We start from the raw sequence: 19,174 nt of genomic DNA on the forward strand, positions 1-19,174 counted from the left end.
TAAACCCGCCCATGTGGCAAAGACGTCCACGTCCATTGGTCTCTTGGCACTATCTGTCAATGGCATACGATTATATGAGACGAAGTCACGCCTATACAGAACATTTGCGTCACACATTACCTAGTTCCATCACCATATCTCCCAAAACAGAATCCACTACACGAGACCTACCTTTTAATGTAATTATTTCAGCCATCTCTGGTCATAAAAACCTAATTTGTTTGCTCTCTGTTCCGAACAGACTGTTCATGCGTAAAAGCGATTCAAGGTATTTAAACCCATCAACTCTTTCCATACAGTCAGTGATCTATTCATAGATCTGGCAAAGTTAGACTTTTCATTCAACCTAGGGGTTTGCTTATGAATAGGACCGAGACATGCTGTTTTATTTTATTTGACTATTCATAGCCTTAAGCAGCCTAATTGCAATAGGGCAGTTTATAACGCTTCTAATCGAGCGTCGATCTCTTAAATACAGTCAGCGATCCATAGTTCTGCTCACAGGAAACAAACATATTTGCATTCAGAAAAGACCAGAACGCTTAGAAAAGCCAGGCAAGTAAACATTTCGGTGCTTAACGAAGCAGTTTGGTAGGTGTGTCAGAGCAACCAACGGGAACTCGGGATTCGTTTCCTCGAGAAGCAGGGTAGAGCTGAGGGAACCTAGGTGGAGTTACATCTTGTCAGTGGTCGTGTGAGGAAAAAACACGAATGCTGATTGGCTCGGAACAGAGCAGGAGCTCTCCCTGAATGGTTTGTCCGTATCCAGGGTGCTGATGTCGTCTTATATGTCATATTTCAGTTGAATGGGTTTTGAATTTTAAAGAGATACATTAGGTCACATAGGCCTACCCTCTAGCCAGAAAGGTCCAAGTCTGACATATTTTCCATATGCTTTGTTAAGCAGGTTTGTGGACCACTTATCATGCGGCCATCATGTAGACTGGTTAAACAGATTTATAATTTTACATCAGGGGTCTTCAACCAAACGAGAGAAGAAAAAAAACTTGACTAGCTTTGGAGCAGTGTTGAGTTGAACATCATTCACAAGCCATTTGAATCACATGTTACAGTGAATTGTGAACGCACAAAGGAATCCACTGAGTGGGATGTTTTCTAGTCAGGGCCTAAAACAGTGTGGAGGACACAATTGGACTTGCATAGAGTTCAAGCATGACTCACAATAGCACTGATCTAAACAGTGCTGGCCAGGCATTCTGAGTTATTTAGACAGCAAACAACCCAAAAGAATCTGTCCATGCACATTCCTGGACAGTGTTCTGTCTATGGAATGGTGGTCCATTACATCTTGGGTGTCTGCTCTTTCAGGTGGATCAAGGGGGGGGGGCACATTTTGTCTGTGAAAGTATTTAATTCCTACTATAGGCAGCTGATGAACACTGATTAGCTGATTAACACTGACAATTAGCTGCAAGCAGTGGTGATGATCAAAAAAAGCCAAATGTCTCTCTGGGTATTACACCATTTTTTTTTTTTTTTATTGTGAATCCTCACCTTGTTTTGATGGTGCTGTGAATGTTGCAGGTGACCGTAATGACATTAAAAGAGGTATATTGTTTTACCTTTCACTCTTTGCTATGGCCTCTTCTCGTGATGGGATGCAATTTAAGAAGTTTAATCCTTATTAGTTCTCAAGGCAATTGTGCTTTCATGTTATATGATTGCGAGAGGTTATGCCTCCTCTGTATCCCATAATACCTCACACTGTCTTAGCCACTCGCTGTGTAGCAACAATGGCCCTACCTCAGCATGGTACGCAATGAAAATGTAGGTTTCGTATTCTTATTGCCAAGGTATACCTCTGTACTCTTGCTGACTGGTGAAGGATTCTTGTCTGCTTACTGCAGTTCTTATCGGGGCACAAGAATAAATGTGCTTATACATGTCCTTGCCTATAATGATCTGTGATATTTCTGTTTCTGCCAGTAGCAAGAGAAAGAAGGGAAAAGCAAAGGGTGGAGAAAGGTCAGCTCATTTATTGGAAAACATTACCGAGCACCAGGCTTTTCTCTAATTGAGGTGTCTCCTTATAGTGCCACTCACACACAAACCTTACAGGGCAGGAGTTAGTAAACCCCGTAGTTTATCTCTGCCCTGCTGCCAAGTCTCCTCTCTCTCTCTCTCTCTCTCTCTCTCTCTCTCTCTCTCTCTCTCTCTCTTCTCTCTCTCTCTCTCTCTCCCTCTCTCTCTCTGTCCCTCTCCCTTTGGCTCCCTCCCTCTCATCGAGATCAGACCGGAGGCTTTTGACGTCACTGATTGTTATTACTTAACATGGAGGCTGGAGTCGAGTTTGCACAATAAACAAATGCTCTGTTCCTCTGATGTTCTGCAGAGAGGAATGTGTGAAGGGGATGAGGCCAAAGCTGGGATAGTGGGGTGGTGGATGAGAATATAGATAGAGAGAAAGTGATTTCAAATGAGACAATGCCTGAAAGCTCTGCTTGTAATTTAATTTTGATTTTATTTATATGAACTTTCCATCACAACCTATACTTTTGACTGTTACTGTCAAAGTGATGTACAATGTCTTAGCCTATATGTTGTCTATACAAAGTGATGTACATTGTCTTACATATGTTGTCTATACAAAGTGATGTACATTGTCTTACATATTGCCTATACAAAGTGATGTACATTGTCTTATACAGTATATGTTATTTATACATAGTCTGTATATTGGCTTCAGGGTTACCACTGACTCGAGACTAATTTTTTGTATGTGTCAGCATACTTGTCCAATAAAACTAATTCAGATTCTGACTGTGAAGAAAACACTTTGCTTGATGACATGCCATGTAAATTAAATGTAAGAGGGGGTCACTAGCCTATAAGATCATGACCACTGAAATACTTGTGTGTATATCTTAGCAGGCTGGCTGACTGACTGACCCAGGGAGACCTTTAAATTAGCTAGTCAGTGCAACCTGCTCTTCAGCAGGGCAAGTTTACATGTAAATACTTCCAAAGCCCAGTTTGCATCACATGGTCAGTCTATACCAGACCTTTGTAATAACTTCACAAATTGTTAACTCTTTAAATTTCTGTGAGTGATTTTTATGAGATATATGTGCATGTGTGTTTGTTGTGTTATGGTTGTCTAAGCTACTGGATGCCTAAAATTTCCCTCGGGATGAAAAAAGGATCTATCTATCTATCTGTATGTCTGTCTATCTATCTATCTATCTATCTATCTTTGTACAGGAGCCTAGCTTACATAGTGTGCTAATATAGTGGGCAGCCGTGGCCCACTGGTTAACACTCTGGACTTGTAACCGGAGGGTTGCCGGTTCGAGCCCCGACCAGTGGGCCGCGGCTGAAGTGCCCTTGAGCAAGGCACCTAACCCCTCACTGCTCCCCGAGCACCGCCGTTGTAGCAGGCAGCTCACTGCGCCGGGATTAGTGTGTGCTTCACGTCATTGTGTGTTCACTGTGTGCTGTTTGTGTTTCACTAATTCACCGATTGGGTTAAATGCAGAGACCAAATTTCCCTCACGGAATCAAAAAAGTATATATACTTATACATCTCTGCCAAGCAACACAAACATGCTTATTTGCTACAGTGACCACACCATATCTATTTACGTAATGTTTACTGTAAGATTATGAGTTGGCTCCCTTTTGAGTTGTTATCTGCTTGTGTTAGTCTCCATCCATGCAGCCTGATGTGAAATTAAGCAATATTTCCAGAGGACACACATCAGACATTGTTAACGTCTGGTAAATATAACTGCAGTAACACGAGTCTTAGTCTGGATCATGGGTACTTTCGATGCTGGTTGCATTCTTAACCCAGTCTGTTACATAATTCATGCAGAGTCCAGTCAGGCGAGGTCAATACTTCAGTGTTCATATTTTGACCACCTCCAAAACATAGAGGTTCGCATTGTCCTTGGATCAATTAACAGAATTTTAGCATTATTATTCATTTAAATATATGCGCTGCTAAGTTAGGAAGGGACAAAACCCTAGATAGATAGATAGATAGATAGATAGATAGATAGATAGATAGATAGATACTTTATTCATCCCGAGGGAAATTTTAGGATTTATTACACTCACACTCACAATTTGTAAGGCTTATGTAGAACACAAAAAAAACATTCTATGATGAAGGCATAACATCTTTAGCCTCGAGAAACTTTTTTGATTTCTTTGAATGCAGCTGTTTTCTACCCAGACCCTTGTGAATCAGGCATGCTGTTTCGCTTTCTGTTTTCCATGGAAAGCCGGCAATCACATGCTCTTGGGCTACTGAATGAATTAGAAGGGTGTGGGTGGGGGAGGGAGGGGGGCGGGAGTCAAAAGGTCAGGTGGCCCTGCTCTCAGCTGACTCCAAGAGTGCACTCTCAGGACATCTGAGGCGTAAAATGAACCTTGCTGAAATGATGGGGAAAAAATGCCCCTCTCAGCGAGTAGGAGCGACTCTATTTGCTAATGAGAAAGCATGAGGACGGTGGGGAAGTGCTGTGGGGCTTTACAGTTACCCGGAATCACGCATTAAGACATCATTTTTTTAGATCCCACTGATGAAATGCCATTCGGCTGCTTTTTAAAATGGATGGAGATGAAATGGATTCAGCCTCCGTGCACCTACCCAGCAATATTTTCCCAGCAACTGTCCTTGTGTTCTCTTTGGGACATTCACCACAAATATGGAGGCACAGTTTCTACCATGACACCTTTTTGTCTGAAATATTGGTGCTTTTTTACACAATCCCCGCCCCCCCACACACACACACACACACATTTAAATGTAAAACGGTACATCTGTAGAGACAGTTGCATTTAGATATGTGAATGCACCGTTTCTGTGCGTAGTGCATTAACAGTGATTCATCCCTTCATATTTGTGATTAAATGGAATCCCTGTGCCATAAAGTTCTGAAATGAATCGCAGCCATTTTTCACTCCCTCTCTCTGACAGGCCTAATGTACTCCCCTTTATTTATGTCGCACACTGGAGCTGTTGAATTTTAATGCCAAAGATTCATGAGGCAGTTTTTTTTTATCATCAAATCAAGCGATTACTTATATTTTGTTCCCACCAAAGCCTACTGTGCTTTACGTCAGATGAGAGATGCGACCAAGCCTACTTAAAAAGAGAGTTTTTAGAAAACCAACACTCATTAGTTACACAATCTTGAGTAGACCAGTATATTACATTTAGTCCTCTGCTCTGATTACATTTTCCCAGTGGAAACCGATGCTGAACTGAACTTACGGAGGGTGTGTGTGTGTGTGTGTGTGGGGGGGGGGGCATGGTACTGACAGACGAGGATCAAACAGGACCATGTTCAACGAGTGCCAGGGGGGCAACTGGAAGCTCAAAGCCTCGGAGGTGTTTCAAGTTTTAGGAGTGCCTGTGTTAATGAGGGGCTCAGAGAAGAGGGGGGTGGGGGGGGGGGCAGATGAAGGAAGCCAGGGGTGCGAGGTGAGGGGAAGTGGCTGAGGAGGTGTCCCACTTGGCGAGGAGGTGTCCCACCCTTCGAGTCCAAAGTTGCAGGCGTTTTATAGACCTGCAGCCTCAGGCAGTGGACTGGCTCATAAAAGCATAAAGGAGGCGGCTCGCCCCGGAGCTCAGATCAATGCAGAGCATCGACACTGAATATTTATGGGCAACACAATATTTGTCATTCATTTCCATTTCTCTTTGTCATGGCAGTATTGAATGAAGGCAGATTAGTTTCTGAAGAACATATAGGAGAGAGCAGCTGTTGGGAAGGTGGAAACACACAGACTAGCATAGGTGAGGGAGAAACAGAGGAAACTGAGCATGTGTGTATGTCTCTCTCTCTCTCTCTCTCTTGTCAGTTTTCTAAAGGAAACAACAAAGCATGACAAAAGGGTGAAAAATAAAGCAACAAGGAGGTTGTTAGCAATTATAAACGCAAGAGGAATTAGAAGTGCCAAAGAATCTGGAGCGCCTAGTGAGGGCTATGGAGGGTGTGTGTGTGTATGTCTGTGTGTGTGTGTAGGGGGGGATGGTGCCTGATAAATGAGGGTTGGAATCATATTAGACAGGAAGAAGATGAAGAGATGAGGGGAGCAAATGTCCCTCTGCCGCGTCCGCCGATGCTTCAGGGCTGCTCTGCATTCTCCACTGAGGAGTAATGGGTGGCCAGCTAATGCATTCCAAAGTTCAAATATCCACCTCATTCATTATGGATCTCTCTCTCTCTCTCTCTCTCTCTCTCTCTCTCTCTCTCTCTGTATGCCTGGCTGTTCCCACCCGGCAACATAAACGGCGTAGCAGAACGTGGAAGAGACACTGACACTGCACGTGAGAATGGAAGCAGTTGGACAGCAGGTGAGATTGAACATGTGCACCTATGTGATTTGATCCATCCTCAAAACCAAATTCCACATTTGTAATCACTTCACTTCGATGTGAATCGCAGCTGTAGAGACCTTGAAAGACATATTAAGACTGTGAGTGTGTGAGGACACTGCTGTGTTGGTCAAAAGACACACGTTCTGGTTTTTCATGTTTGTTTGTTTGTGTTTGTGACATTTCCTCTGAAGAAAACACAGGTCTTACAGGGGAAAGGTCAGCATGCAGAACGAGGGAAGTGCCAGGAAATCCATGCTGTGAGACCAGACAAGAGAGCAAGGTCCTGATGTTCCTTATAACTTCCTTAATCTCTTTTTGTGAAAGAGCTCAAGCTACTTTCTCTTTTCTGTTTTTTATGTATCTCTCTCTCTCTCTCTCTCATCTCTCATGTCTCCTTTGGGAATCTGCGAAAACCCCAAACCAAATAAAATACAGCACACAGACATGCATTGACATTAGATGTAGTTAGTTACATATACTAGATTTGCAACTAGAAATCTGTTTCCATATTCCAACTGTTCCTTCTAATTAGGCTAGCAGTCATCTCAGGCCTAGTCCACACGTACCAAACCGATCTTTTTTTCCTCCGTCTTCCCTGGAACCGTATCAAGAATATTTGTGTCCAAACGGATCCATCTCAACACGACTCAACACGTTACTTCATACCCCAGGCCTATAGGTGGCACTGTGTCTTTACAGAAATTCACCAAAACTTGCAAAACGTGCGCTTTAAAAACAGACAGAATAGGCTACGGCGAAATGGCTAGTGCAAGGAAACCAGAATTGTTTGTGTGGACTGATGGTGAACTGTCAACTGTAGTCAACTGTAAAACTGATAAACTTTATTTTACGGTTTGTGAAGGGTGCAGTCCCGTCCTTTATTTGGCTAACGCAGGTAGGCCTACTAATCACCTTTACTTTCTTTGGTTGTAGGATAGTCCGTGATTCACATTAGTTTTGGCTATCACCGCAATTAGGCTACTAAACGCAAGGCTTACCCAAGTTCTAGGCTATTCTGTCGCCACATTTATAATATTGCTATAAAACCTTCGTTAGTAACAGTCAATACTTTTGCCTGCATCAAATCGTGCATTCGCATTCAGTGTGCTACCATCAGCTTAACGTGAGTTCTAAGCGTCTTTGTATGCTTATATCTGATTTCACTCGACTGTGAATGCATGTATATATGTTGTAAGACATGTAAAATAAATGAATGACACTGGCACTACGCACAAATTAATGTAGCCTAAACTTACACCGCACTTTCCTAATAACTTAAGTTCTCCCGCGTCACTGACAGTAGCTAGAATGCATAAAAAAACACTGGGAAAAACAGTGTTCAGTCCACCAAGTCATAAGCTATCGGCGCTGCGCAGCATCAGTTGTAATATATATCTTAACGGAGTGTAATCGTAGATAATGTCATGTATGAAAACTAGTATTGTTAGGCAATACTATAAGTGCAAGTCCAGGGCAGCTGAGGTGTGGCGATGACATCATCGATACACAAGCAGGATGTGCGGTTTCGCTGTTTAAACGAACTCAAACGGGCTACGGTTTCAGATTTCTCCACTCTGGGACCAGGTTTCAGAAAAGTGCAGTTTCGGGCAGTGCGTTTACAGGATTCGTTTGGACGCTTGGCCAAGACGAAGCAAAACCTCTGCGTTTAACCTAAAAAGCGTCTCCGTGTGGACAGGCCCTCATACTGCTTGGGGATCGCTCTGCTTCTTCTACCACTACTACCACCACTACTGCTTCTTAAAGGTGGGGGTTTTTGAACATTCTAAGATTCCGCTCCGCAACAATTCAAGGTTCTAAAATTCTATGAACCCAGATATTCTTTAAAACGTTCATTTTCCAACATTCCTGTCACACCTTTAAGGGTAAAACACATCCTGCCTTTTGTGAGCTTTATCTGATTTGAGAAGCCTTTGTGTTCAGACTCTCGGAGTTCATGGCATTTCCTTTTCCATGAACTGGCTTCTGCACACTGGCTTCACACTTTCCCCTGTGTGTCTATAATAATGTCAGAACACTCACATTACACCCTATCCCACCCAAGGCTAATCATGCTCGCTTGGGGTCCCTGTTGGCTGTTTCAGGTCAATTAGAAGACTGTTGACTCCAGAGGGCCATCATAGGGTTCCACCAGGATCTCGCACACATGCAGAAACATGATGTGCATTTGACATGTTGCCTGAGGACGTGAGAAGACTGAATTTAACATGATCAATCAGCAGGTCATGGTGGCTCTGTGAATATACTGTATCCCTAACAGCCAATAGGCACACAGTTTTTTGTGCTCAGCTGGGCTGATAGCTTCCATCTTGTGTAACATTATACAGTATTTACTGCAAAGTCCTGCAGTCAAACAACAAGTACAGATGTGGTTGGTCAGCAGTGAGTTGAGAGGAGGGAGAGAGAGAAAGAGAGAGCGAGAGAAAGACAGAGAAAGAGAGAGAGAGAGAGAGAGAGAGAGAGATCATCTCCATATTTATGAACCAAAATGAAAACTGTGAGGCTGATAAACATCTACCTTGGCGGGGAGGGTGTGTGTGTGTGTGTGTGGGGGGGGGGGGGGGGGCAAAGGTTAAAAGGGAAGAAATGGCACGAGAGGGCTGTGCAAACACTCCCAGAATATCTCGATTTGGAGGCACATCCTGTGCAGATGTTTGCAGATGGGCCGGTTTGAAGATGGCGCCTTGCCCAGTTACACACACACGCGCAGCGGCAGCCAGGGCAGGAACAAACACTCACATATTTCTCGGGCATATGCTCACACTTGCCTCTCTATGAATACCCCCCCCCCCCCCATCCATACGCCCCCCCTCCACCACCTGAAGAATGTAGACATTATATTTACAGTGACTGAAAACACATTTGAGTTTTAGATTGCTGAGGAGTTGAGGTTTTTCCACTCAAGCAGAGATATGGAATCTACATTACTACCTAAAATATCAAACTGGGGACACGTTTATGGATCAGTACTAGTGACAGGCTCATGGAGAGCTTGTATCCTACCAGATCATTAAAGCAACACCAAAGAACTTTTCCTCTGTCGCACGCACGCTATTTGTTTATTCAGCACCTCCTTAGCAAATAACGATGTCAGACAAGATAGAATATGTTGCATGATTTTATGAAAGTACGATGTATTGCGACATCAGATCAGGAATGAGATCAGTCTCATTCCATCGAACTATAGATCCGCTACCTGATCTGGCAAACTTACATAGTGCGGTTATAGCCGATAGAGGGCCGCGAAGAAAATGCAGACGTGCCGTTCACCCTGTTACGAGTTGATTAATTAATTTTGGAAACAAACAAATTAATAAACATTAAGGTACAAAAAACTCTTTGGTGTTACTTTAAAGTTGCCTTGAACATGCTAGGCTATGGTATACCACATCTATCCTTTCGGGCACTGACTGGCGCATAATGGAAAGGCACAGCTGTGGCAATGACCTCACAGCTGATGACAGCAAACAAATGTGACTTTAAAATGCTGTCACAAGAGCATCTTTACTGTTGACCTGTCTCTTGTTTATTATTGTCTTAATTATTAACTGTACTCACTCAGTCTATTTGTTTATTTGTCTATTTCTCCATGCTGTCTGTCTGTCTGTCTGTCAATCTATCTGTTGACCCACTGAGCTGGCATCACATGCAAACAGTATTTTTATTTGGCAACAATGTCACCCATGTCAGTAAGACATGGTATCGTCTTCCTCGTCGTCGAGGTGCATTCCTTGGTGTGTGGGTGCACACACACACACACACACACACACACACACACACACACACTTACACACAAACACGCATGCACACACGCAGCATGTGACATAAGGCTTTACATATAGTAGGCAGCTGTGTGATGTGTCATTGCAGTTGTTAGCGTTTGGCACATATGGTGTAGTCATGTAAAATGAGGACAAGTAAAGAGCACACACTAAAAAACCATACATAATATGCTGCAGGGGTGCTACCATGCTGTATCCTCCTTCTCTCTTCTCTTTCCTTTTATCCACCATGTTCTATCTCTCCATCCAGCCAGCCCAAGCTCATTGGTCCCCCCTTTCAGCTGAGGTTCTGTTCAAGGTCTGACTACGTCTAAGTTAAGAGGGACCTTTTCCATTTCCCCCAGTCACTATATACATAAAATAGGATTAAATTGAATTAAACATGACTCATATACAGTAACCATTCATTGAGCAGTATATCACTGGGGGGGGCTGTGGTGGGTTAATAAAAAAAGATGCAAAAACCTCATACAGATGCTGTCTGCTGTCGCACCTCGGCCTCTGATTCATACCAGGGGCAAAAAAGGCTTCCAACTGGGACAGAAAATGTCTGTCAGCTGGACGTTCAGAAGTAACTGGAGCATTGCACCTGACACAACAATGTGTTAGACCTCCTCTCCTCTAATCCAGAGACAAGCTCAATTCAATTTGACTTAACTCTTACTTTAACCATTCATTAGCTTGGTTCATTTGTACTCTTTTGACTTCATTGAATACAGCTGTTTTGCATATTTATAAATAATGTCGATGTTGTGAAAGTCAAAGGGTTTATTATGTTTATTCATTGGTCAGGCAATTTTGTCCAAAACAAATACACTCACCAAAGGTTTGTGGGACTGTATCTTTAATTTCTCTATTACAGTAATGTGTGTATAGAATTCAATTACATCATATGTCTGTCACTGAATAGATGTTCACAAGGTGAGCTTTTGTCAAAATGGTCTCATTGATTTCTCTGAGATTGCTTTGTCCATAAAATCACTTCCAGGCTGATTTTGGGTCAGAGGATGGGCGAGTGAATATTGACCTCTATGGTACTAATTACTTCAGAATGACACACCACTAGCTTGACAACCTATTAAGACAGGCGCAAGACCTTCAGAGACCTCTAGTGTTCTGGGTTCTCCGGAGTTCAAACCCCACGCCAAGAGCTAGTTATCTCCCCATCAGGCTACATCACAAACATCAACAATAAAAGAAACTCTTCTGGAAAAAGAGGTCTTGCTGGTATGAGCAGTCATGTCAGAGTGGTTATAGCAAAGCCTCGCTCAGACTGGCCGCTGCTCCTGTATTCAATGTGCAGGTGACATTTAAGTGCAGCAGTGCATCCAGCCACCATGAGCGGGGCATTAATGAGATGGAGGGGGTTAGACACATGGTGAAGGGAACGTGATGTGTTGGAGAGAAAGAGAAGGGGGGGAGTGGGGAGAGTGAGAGAGAGAGTGTGTGTGTGTGTGTGTGTGAGAGAGAGTGTGTATGTGTGTGTGTGAGCAAGAGAGAGAGACAGAGGAAGAGAGAGAGTGTGTGTATGTGTGTGTGTGTGAGAGAGAGAGACAAAGGGAGAGAGACTGTGTGTGTGTGTGTGTGTGTCTGTGTGTGTGTGTGTGTGTGTGTGAGAGAGAGAGAGAGAGAGAGACAGAGCGAGGGAGAGAGTGTGTGTGTGAGAGAGACAGAGAGAGAGAGGGAGAGTAATTCTGGGGACAATGCAAAGGTCAGAGGGGCGGTGTAGCAGTTGTGCGTGTCATCATCCGTCTGAGCCCTCACGTGTGCACTTTGAGGAGGTGTTTTCTTTAAATAGAGGATCGATGCTCCAGGGTCGGCTGAGAGAACCAGCGTCCTCTTCATTTTTCCTTCATTCAGTGATTTATGAGGAAGCAGAGAGGAGGCGACAAATGTCCCCTTTTGGATGCGATGGATTGCCACCATGATCGATGACCGCTCAGACAGACGGGAGTGCTGCATAAAAGCAAAACTCCAAAGAGAGAGAGAGAGAGAGAAAGGCAAAGAGAGAGAGAGAGGGTGAAAGAGGATAGATAGTGAGAGGGAGAGAAGGAGAGAGAGGGTGATAAAGGGTAAATAGAGGGAGGGAGAGAAGGAGAGGCAAAGAGAGAGAGAGAAGTTCCACATGTTCAACATCAGTAAGTTGATCCTCCCGCTGGGCCAGAGAGGCACAATGACAGTGCACTGTGCCAGCGAGAGTGCTGGCCTCCCCACACACGGCCATGGGCCAGGGCTGAGAGTGCTGGCCTCCCCACACACGGCCATGGGCCAGGGCTGAGAGTGCTGGGCTCCCCACACACAGCCATGGGCCAGGGCTGAGAGAGCAGGCTATTTATACGGAGTAGTGGGCTCCCGCTCACAGAGCAGGACAGACATGTGGCCAGCAGACACTTTCACTGTCTTGCACAACCTGTGGTTTCGTGCTGTGCTTGTGTGTGTGTGTGTGTGTGTGTGTGTGTCGCTGCTTTTAGACACATCCTCCGCAGTATATGCGGATCTTTGTCTTCGGGTGGTTCAGATATGATGCTAACATGCGGACATTATGTGTGAACGACACCGACGCACATGAACAGAAAATGTGGTTGAACAGGTTGAATGTGTTTGAACACGCACATGAACAGAATCTCTGCATGTTCTTCGCTTCATTCAGACACAAGCTCATTTACATAATGTCCGTCGGAAATACTAGGAGGGGAGCAGTGTAAGAGCCGGCTAAGTTTGGAGTTCCAAATGTCCACTTATGTTGTTCAGACCGCTTGACATCCGCAGAAAATGCGGACTTACACCTAGGTCTGAAAGCAGCTAGTTTCTTTGCATCTGTGCCTGTTTTCAGATGTAAGCATTTGATGAGACTGAACATGTGTATTTGGTGAGTTTGAAAGTTTGGCCCTTGAACTTGCATTTTCCCATTTATCTGTTCCAAGAGGTTTTTTTTTATTTTATTTGTTTTATCCCAGCAGATCAAATCGATCCACTTTCCCTCATTTGTAGTACATGCACAATAACAACTGTAACGTCAGACACAACACACATTTATCTACGCACTGCTGTCTTTAAAAAAAGGTGGCTTTTGCAGGCCATGAGGACAACATGAGGGGAAAACGCTCAGACAGGCGTTCTCAACTCCATTTGAGCTTAACAAACCTAATCTATTTTCTCTCTCTTTCTCTATCTCTCTGTGACAAGTAAGGGCCTGATAGATTGCTGGGTGGAACTGAAATTGATTTGCCACAGACACACAGATTACATAAGCATCGCTCTATTAATAGGCAGGTGTTGGAAGAATGGAAAATGCCCTTAAAGACTCCGGGAGTTGTAGATGTTTTTGTCCCATTTGGCATTTCGTTCCCCCCTTATAAAAAAACAGCATTATGTTGTCAGCTCTTCATTGTCAGCTAATATTTATGTTGAGGCTGCTGGTGCATGTTTGCGACAACACAGCTTTTACTGCTGCCACTGTTGATGACACATATGCCATTTTCTTTGTTGACTATTAGACATCAACTGGGGGTGATCCTGACTGGTTGTGGTGGCCTGGCAGTGACCACAGTCAGTCTCTGGCAGTGACCACTTGGTCACCATGCCCCGCATTTCACCTGTGCAGTTGGCCGTGGTCAAACCTTCCTGTGCGTCATCCAGAGAGAATCGATCCAGTGACCTCATTTAACACTCTCGTGATATGTTCACCAGGTGCCTCTTTTTCCCCTATAAAATTACATTTCATGGTCATGCCTGACAACCAATAAACAAGTCAAGCCATGCATGACTAATCGTACTTGTCCAATTGAATAAACAGTGGAACATAAGTGATGTTGCCAAATTATGTACACGTGTTCAAGACAACTCGTAGACTGACATCTAACAGCACTGTACAAGCAGCCTAGATTATTTCTTTAAATTGAATTCTGTGCTGCGGAATATTCCGACCCATCAGTTTCCCATGAGACTGGGTTACCAGAGCCAGAGGAGGAGAAGATAGGAGACAGGAGAGTAAGAGAAGGAAGAAAAGAGAAGAGAAGAGAGAGAGGAAGAGAAGAAACACAGGGAGGAGAGGATAGGAGACGAGCAGGGAAAAGAACTTTGAAAGAAACACAGGGTGTGCAAGAAGAAACTAGACAACTAGACAACAATCCATTAGACACCAAGTAAAAACTGTCACTGATGACAGACTTTTGGCAGTTGATCGGTTCCAGGCAAGGGTCAGATCTCTGCCAGACTTGGTCTGGATCTGGCCCGGTGCTGGTCTGAATTGATTTGAAAAGAGCCATCTCCCGACGGGCGTGCCGCAGTTCCGACTGAGTCAGTGGCTCGGCCTAATATAGGACATTAGGGAGTGGCCCGTTGGGGTTTGATCAAATTGTGTGACCTTTAAGTGCACTGGAGATGAGTCGGCGGTGGATGCCTCCGGTGGTAGTAGCAGCCGCAGCAGAGACTGAGAGGCGTATGCAGACTACAGCAGCTCTGGAGCCACTACTGCGTCTTCACCACCACCACCACCACCACCGCCGCCGCCGCCGCCGCGGGACAGCCCGCTCCCCAACAGCGCATAGCATGCTAATACAGGGTTCAGAGCAGCGCATAGCATGCTAATACAGGGTTCAGAGCAGCGCATAGCATGCTAATACAGGGTTCAGAGCAGCGCATAGCATGCTAATACAGGGTTCAGAGGGTAGCGAGGCGGAATACGAGACAACGCCCATGCCAGCTCCTGCCTTGATAGCGGTCCAAATCCTATTCTGCCCACTCACAGATTCACTTTCAACCGTTTTTGGATTTTTGGAATTACAGGGCGGGCGGACTCTCTAGGGTTGTTTCTCTCTCTCATCAGGCCTGGCCGGCTGAGCCCAGAGTAGACCCCCCCTGGTAGCCGACGAGGGTAGACCTCACGTCTTTGGGGTTTCCTGGCGTGACTAAGAGACATGGCTGGTGGGTTCAGAGACAGAGATGATTCTAAAAGTATCAACAGCTGAAGAGAGGCCTTCAAAAATGGGAGTGGGGGGTTATGCTTTTTAAAGAGGTAGATAGTATTCACCCAGAGGAACCAGAGTTCCCAGTCACACTCCTCTAATATGACACAGGAAACCTACACTCAACCTACACAAAATAATCGTCTGCACTGGTCAGACATACACTTTAAATATACACAGGTAAAATAGATTTGACCAACTTGGTTGACGTACTCTGAAGCATGATAGAAGAAACACATTGTATCATGACTCTTTTTCCAGCATAGATCAGTTCAATTCTTCCTACTGTGCTGCAGTGCCCAGTCCAGGTGGTGTGCTGCTCAGATGAACCGTCATGTCTGAGCAGGTCTGGATCGGAAGGGCTCCATGTGGAGTGGAATGGAAGGCTGAGTCAAGTTAAACAAACCGTGTCAGTGTCACCTCTTCACCCCCTCATGTAGTGCTATTATGGACACACACACACACACACACACACACACACACACACACGTCTTTTCTTTTCATTGATTCTAGAGGGTGTGTGTCTAAGCTCATCTTGGTGAGTTGTAATGTGTACACAGATGAGGCTGTCCATAGACTTCATGGGTGCTTTCGGCCTATGGTTAATGGGTAGTTTCTTCCTTGTCCTTCAGCATGAGGGAAATCAATAACATACTTTATTACTTGACAAATAAAAATGGCCTCTGCAGTTTTACAAAAAAGAGAGAAAAAATAACACTTGCCAGTTTACCATTTAAGATTGGCAGTTCATTATGTGACAACACTGAATTGATTTATTTAGCCCTTTACAAGTCAGACTTCACATCCACATAGGCCTTCACTTTATTTTGCCACTGGTGAGTAAGGGATAGGTGTTTGAATAAAAGCCTGTGTTAGCATGCGTGAACCTTGTCCTCTCTGCAGGACCTGTGAAGGCATTGTTTGGGGGAGAGTGAGGCAGAGAGGGCATTTAATCTCAAGGACACCGAGCACTACGGCTTCAGCCTCCAGCCTCTATAGCCCCCAGCCTCCAGCTGCAGCCTCCACGATAAGCAAACTGATGCGATCGATAAAAATCGCTAAAAATATGTGGAGCCCAGCACCAAAGTGAAATATGAGGCCCAAAGACTAGAAAACTACACGGTAGCACTTACTGATCCGACAGTCCCCAGGCTCCAGTTACTCATGTAGGCGCGATCCTTTTTGCCAGCAGACAGATCTGTGCATATATAATCCAATGAAACGGGAAGTGATTTCCTGTAAATAGCTATTCACATGCAGGGGATTGAAAAACTAAATAAGTATGAGATGTGGGTGTAAGGTATGTGAGAGGTGTGGGGAAATGTATCAGACACTCTGACATACAATTACCGTCCAAGGACCAAACATGCTCCAGTAATTTTCATCAGGCATTTTTAAAGGCAGTCATATAATCAGACCTCTCTCATGGTCAAAACCCTCATTACAGACTAGGTGCCTGGTTGGTTGATGGATGGCTCGGATAGATGGATAGAGTCCTCACGATGAGAGAGAGAAAGAGCAGGAAGAGAGAGAGGGAGAGAGAGAGAAAGAGAGAGAGAAAGAGAGAAAGTGATAAAGAGATAGAGAGAAAGAGAGAGCGGTGAGAGAAATGTCCTGGATGACGAGGAGGGCACAGGAGTTTAACCCACGATAAGGGATCTCTGAGCCAGCACTGCTGTGCCCCCACCCGCATGCTGATGACCTGGGTCCTGCCGCTGATACAAGAGGACAGCTATTCACAACCGGGGTGGCAATATGAGGGGAACATGGCTTAAAAGATACTGCACATGTCTTAGGTAATTTTGTAATGTACAGTATAATGGTCATAATGAAATTATTTAGAAATTAAAAAAAATTTAGTCACCTTTTGCATAGGTCATTTTACAAAAGTAATTTTGCATATTGGGAAATTTTACATTTTACTCTGACATTTCCTAACAAGATAGGTCATATGTCAGGATGGAGTTTCCTATTACAAATGGTTGATGGCAACATGATATCATATTAGACACTATCACGATCAACTGTCATGATCACTACAAATGACTTTCTATGGCATTTCTATAGCAAGTCTTATGACGGACGGTCACCAAAGTGTTGCGGCATTCTGTGCGTCCCTGGTACAGAGGGACAGAGTGCTAAGGGGAGAGACCTGAGGAGGAGAACGAAACGGAGGACAAGGAGGAAGAGGACAGGAGGATCCCCATGGAGAGCACATGGGCCTTTGTTCCATCAGCAATTCAGATGGGTTGGACGTCACCGGCCATTGTTCCTTTCATGTGGGACAAGAACAAAAGGCACATTATGAATGTCTAATGCAGCCACATTGACTGGGATTGGGTTTCGTTTGCTGAAGGTCGCACCCCTCTGGTTTGTCATTATCCTAGAATGCAAGGGATTGTTTTTCATCTGCTAAGGGCCTGGATTAATATCACACTTTTTCTCCCTTCGGATTGAAAGTAAGACCCAATATCTGCTGCCATTTTGCAACTGAACTGAAATGAAATACACTATCTTGAAACCACAGAGTAGGAGATATCTGCCCATTTCATTTGATTTTAACATTTCATCATATTGCTGAAACCGAATTAAATATGGAAGTGCAAAGTAGCCTACTAAAAGACTTAAAACTTGAAGGATCAATTTTTTGGGAAATGAGCTTATTTGCTGTCTAACCAAAGATGTTATAGATAAAAAGATACATATCCTTCTCTTTATGTGCATGCAGTAACCCAGTCTGACACTGTTAACCTAGCTAAGCATAACTCACTGGAAGTGGATTACACCAGTTATCTTATCCTCATAGCTCACTGGAAGTGGATTACTCCAGTTATCTTAGCCTATCTTAGCATAACTCACTGGAGGTGGGTTATAGTAGTTATCTTAGCGTTAGGCAAACTGCTATAAGTAACCCACTTCCAGTGAATTATGCTAAGCTGGGCTAACATTTCTGAAACGCTATATGGAAATAATCTAGGGCTCTTTTAGATACTATACAAATAAAATAAAATACAGAGAATGTCTCATCCATAGTCTTCTAACCCAAAACCTCTTCTCTTATCAAAAGCTGTCTCTACTCCATCCTACCCTCAGAATTCTCTTTCTCTCTTTGTCCCTGTCTGCATTTGTAAGCCTATCCAGCCATTCATTTGTGCATTCAAAGTAACAGCATTAAAAGTTACTTTTTCTTGGTTTTATGATTAAGTTGCAGACCACGCCAACAGTGTTCAAAGCACAGGAGGTGTTCAGTGCAAGGCAATGCCATTTATGTGCATGATTATTCAATCCAACACAGGCCACTGAGAGTTGTTTCAATCCAAACCCTTTCCTCAAAGGACTGGACAGCAACGTTCATTAATTGAAATGAGGAAACCTTGAATCTGCTTTGACTGGGTGTCTGGTGAATGCAGCTGCAAATTGTTTTTGTCTGAAAGTTTACTTGATAAGTATATTTGTTTTGTCTTATTGTTGCTGCTAGCACCTCAATATTGCAAATAAAAGAGGAGAGAGAAGGTCTCCTTGCCTAGTACCTCTTTGTATTTTAATATTTCTAGATAATGTACCATTCGTTTTTACTCTAGAGGTTGGATTGCTATATATTGCTTTTAACCATAAACAGAATATTTTATTTAAACCTATTTTATTAAGAACCTCAAACATAAATGGCCAGCTAACTAAATCAAATGCCTTTTCTGCATCTAATGTAATTAAACCGATATCCTTACTTTGTCTTTGAGCATAATCAATTATATTTAAGGTTCTTCTAATATTATCCCCCAATAGTCTTCCCGGTATGAATCCACACTGATCAATGTTTACTATATCTGCAATATTTTTTTTTAACCGGTTTGCTAATATGGCTGATATTATTTTGTGGTCTGTATTGAGTAGTGATATGGGCCTATAAGAAGGACACCTTGTGGCACCCTTCCCCTCTTTGTGTATAAGAGTTATTATAGATGATGTCCAAATACTTTATAAAATGCGTTTGTGTAACCATCATCACCTGGAGCTTTTCATATTTTCATGTCTCGAATTTGTGTATTTACTTCCTC

At 43.7% G+C, this 19,174-nt stretch overlaps 1 long non-coding RNA gene across 2 annotated transcripts; it reads left to right on the forward strand.

Annotated features, from left to right (window-relative positions):
- The first annotated feature begins 52 nt into the window (after positions 1-52).
- LOC121705981 lies at positions 53-18,951 on the forward strand. 2 transcript variants are annotated; one of them, XR_006030943.1, is made up of 4 exons: positions 53-268; positions 6,272-6,328; positions 6,544-6,632; positions 13,650-18,951. It is a non-coding gene; the product is annotated as an uncharacterized LOC121705981 (long non-coding RNA). The 2 variants fall into 2 exon arrangements; XR_006030944.1 differs by having other exon boundaries at positions 6,275-6,328.
- Positions 18,952-19,174: the final 223 nt, after the last annotated feature.

This window comes from Alosa sapidissima, chromosome 3, assembly GCF_018492685.1.
Source record: "Alosa sapidissima isolate fAloSap1 chromosome 3, fAloSap1.pri, whole genome shotgun sequence".
Classification (NCBI taxonomy): domain Eukaryota; kingdom Metazoa; phylum Chordata; class Actinopteri; order Clupeiformes; family Clupeidae; genus Alosa; species Alosa sapidissima.